The following is a 3,813-nucleotide window of genomic DNA, read 5'->3' as shown; positions in this document are numbered from 1 at the left end:
CCAAAAGGAAGCAAGAGGGCAAGAGAACTAGCTGGTTTTATTGATGAAGGTCGATTTCCTGGGCAGAGTCAGATGAGAAAGAAGAGAACTGACTCCTATGGGATAAATGAAAGATCAACAGAGAATCCTGGTTTGAATTCAATTTAAGAAAGAAATAATATTCTTACTGTTTAGGAAAATAAAGCCACTGGGTAATAACCATTCCAAAATTTTGTATGATTATAGTAAAAGAAAATTAAGTGAGAATACAAATAGTACATTAACAGCATTTAATTGTGATTTCAATCATGTAGTCTATTCTCTCTATCCTGAATCTTGCAGAATAAAAGTTAGTCAATCATATGCATACACAAAGGAATTTGCTCAGTGCATGATAAAAACATTCTAAATTCATTCTTTCAGTGGACCTTTATTGAGTGAATTCAATTTGCCTGGGGCATGTTAGGTCAAGTACTGAGGTAGGAGATTAATATGTCTAGGTGTAGAGGTCCCGGTATAAGCTATAACAATATCTATTACTTTCAGTTTTAGGTTTTCTATGTCATAACGCCTCAGAATTATGACACCAAATTTGTGTATTTATGGGGTACTGACTTCTGTGTTTCATTCTTCTTTTGCATTTTAATATACTTCCTTTCTTTTTTATTTCTTGTATAGAAGATATATTTTTCATACAATATATTCTGATTATATTTTCCCCTCCCCCAACTCCTCCAGGAATCTCCACACCTTCCCTTCCATCAGTCAGAATCCATACCCTAGCCATCTCTCCTTAGAAAACAAATAAGCATATAAAGAATAATAATAAAACAAGATAAAACAAAACCAAATAAACTAGAAAAGGAGAAAACAAACAGATAAAGATCCAAGAAAAAGCATGAGATACACATGTAGATGCAAAGACACATATTTGTTTGTGCAGAAATCTCATAGAAACACAAAAGCAGAAGCCATAATATATATGTAAAGAACCTGTAAAGCTAAAAATAAAATTGTCCTGTTAAAACTTTATAACATCCAAAGATGTTGTTGAGTTTATTTCGTGTTGACCATCTATTACTGGGCATGGGGCCTGTTCTTATGAGTCGTTTGTATTCTCAGTGAGTCTTCATTGGAGAGAGATGACTTTTCATCTGTGAATGCTTATCAATCAGGTATAATCTCCAAGTTTAGTGATGAGACATTTGACTATCTCTTTTGCCATTCATCTATTTTTAAATTTATTTATTATATTTTATTCACTTCGTATACCGGCTTTAGCCCACTTCCTTGTCTCCTCCCCGATCCCACCATTCCTCCCACTTTTCCATCTTTCTCAGCAATGGAACCACATCTGGCAAAGACCCAAATGGAACCTGTGCCTGCTGCCAGTTTCTACAAGTTCATATATATGCTAATCCTGCTGTGTTTAGAAGACCTTGAGTCCTTGGTATCCTCCATCCTCTCTGTCTCCTACAGCCTTTCTGCCTTTTCTTCCACCAACATTCGCTGAGCCCTTGAAGAGAGGAATTTGATGGAGACATGCCTGAATGGAATGAGTGTTTCAAATTCTATCTCTCTTCACATTGTCCAGCTGTGGGTCTCTGTATTTGTTCCCATATACTGCAAGAGAAATATTCTTTCATGATGACTGAGTGAAAACTAATGTAAGTGTAGCAAACTGTCTTCAGGAGTAATTTTATGGCTACATTCCTTCAGCAGAAGATTAATATTTGGTATATAAAACAAATATATTTAAGTGGTATTTATTTATTGCAGCCTCTTGTCTTGGCTGGTTTTGATCAATTAGGACAACAGTGAAACATATGTGATTGAGATCACCCAGTTAGCTGACAAATGTCATGTAAAGGTAACTACGAAGTCTTTCCACAACACCAGGATGAGCTCTCCAGCACTGATCTGTCCAGGCCACACAATGGTGCCATCAGCAGGAATCACGGTCAGCTCTCCTGGTCTAATGCCCTCAGCCAGCTTACCCAGAGCCATGCCTCCAATGCTAGTTCTACTGTGCTGCCCAGTCAAGGCACCAAACCCACTTTCTCAAGTGTTGCAGCTACTAGATGCTGAGAGAGCTCTCTTGCTCTCACACCCTTGAGGCTGGCTAGCCTGTGCCCTTGCCATCAGGGCCAGATTCACTGTGTTACTCGGGCGAGGTTCAAGGCCTGCTTTCTTAGGTACTACAGGAGTGAGGGGGCAGGGATAGCTCTCCTACTCTTGCTCACTGAGCCAGCTCTCCTGACAATAGCAGGTAGTGAGGGGGGGAAAGGAGATCATCCTTGTATCCATGCTCCTTTCAGCAGATGAGTGGTGGGACCACTTCTCCCATACTCTCTTCCTGGAGGAAGTTCCACTTGTGCCTCTACCACCAGGGTCAGCTATGCTGTGTTGTCCAGGTGAGGTGCAAGGCCTGCTCTCATGAGTATTAAAGCTGGTGAGAGGCAGGGCCATTTCTGCACAGCCTCTGAACATCTACTGGGAAAAAGGAAGGTCTTTGGATGTCTCTGTGCCTGTAACATGTGGCATGGCAGAATGCTGGTCTCTGACTTCCTCCTGCTGCACTGTACTGCCTGGATTTGATATGATTCGGTAATTATCTGTCCTAGCTATAAAACAGCTTTGGCCACCAAGCCAGGCATCAAGATAGCATGAACAAAGGAATGCCATCTGCCCTGCTCCTGACTGATACAAGAGCGCCACCAACAACAAGGTATCTCTTTGCCCATTGCCGGGGGATACTTTTGTTATTTTCATGTCCCTCTTGTGTCATTCTTCATCTAGCAGTAGTCTGGGAAGCAGCTGTCTGCTTCTGGACAAAGAACAGAGAAACCCTGATGTCTGAGGTTCTGTTTCTCTCAGGAGCAGTCAGAACAATCAGGGTGAGGCCCATGTACAAGGTAAGGTCCTGGTCTCACTGTGGGAGGTGGAGATGAGTTTTCTACCGGGTGTTATAGTTTGTTCTTCTAAATGAGATTGCTGGTATCAGATGGTGGTGGAAACTTGGGAGTTCCAGAAGCCTGTAATGATTCTGAAGTGTTACAGTCCTTTGGCTAAGTGGCAGTATTGAAAGCAGGGGTGTAGGAGAATGCCTACACCTGCTTGACTTGAAGCCAACATAGGTCTGGTGGAAGGCAGGTCCACTGAGATGCAAGCCTGGCAGACCAGAAAGTGGGCCCAGGCCCAGAGGCTGCTGTTGCTTCACCTGAGGTCAACACTGAGCTAGTAGCAGTTGGTCAGGCTCCATCCAGTCTGGCTGGCACCCAAGCCCCAGGATTTCAGCAGCAAATTTCTAGGGAGGAGGGGAGCCTTCCCTTCCCGAAATAAATGACAAATCTCAGGCATGGTGAAGAAGTAGAATGTGAGTGAGATTTATTTTGTGAATATAAACTTATAACCTTATAAACCTTGGGCAGGGGGAGGGGTGAATGTGTTTGATTGGGTGGGGCTAGATGTGCAAGGAACACTTGATTTCCATGTAATGGTACAGAACCTCATTTACATGAAATAGCATGAAGAACACAGTACTTAAGTATGGGTGGGAGAATCTCCGGGTATAGTTAAAGGCCATTGGTGGAAAGCCAAGAGATCATATTAGCATGGGTCAGGGGCTATCTCCAGGAATCCCTAGGTGCTAGCTGAGCGCATTCTTATCATGAAAGGGTTGGGCCTATAATCTTCCCTAAAGGCAATGTGACACTCCTTACAGGATATAGGGTTCCCAGATCAAGGGAAGAGAAAACCTCTCTGAGAAAAGGAGTCCTTCACAATAGACTGAGCTCAGAGGCTTGGAAAAGCCAGACCTTGATCTTACTAGCA

The 3,813-nt window shown here is 42.6% G+C and overlaps 1 non-coding gene across 1 annotated transcript; it reads right to left on the bottom strand.

Annotated features, from left to right (window-relative positions):
• Positions 1 to 2,590: 2,590 nt before the first annotated feature.
• LOC132653341 (small nucleolar RNA SNORA48) lies at positions 2,591 to 2,733 on the bottom strand. Its single transcript, XR_009591108.1, has one exon. It is a non-coding gene; the product is annotated as a small nucleolar RNA SNORA48 (small nucleolar RNA).
• Positions 2,734 to 3,813: the final 1,080 nt, after the last annotated feature.

Source organism: Meriones unguiculatus, chromosome 3, assembly GCF_030254825.1.
Source record: "Meriones unguiculatus strain TT.TT164.6M chromosome 3, Bangor_MerUng_6.1, whole genome shotgun sequence".
NCBI classification, from domain to species: Eukaryota; Metazoa; Chordata; class Mammalia; order Rodentia; family Muridae; genus Meriones; species Meriones unguiculatus.
This window is presented reverse-complemented; position numbering and strand designations above follow the sequence as displayed.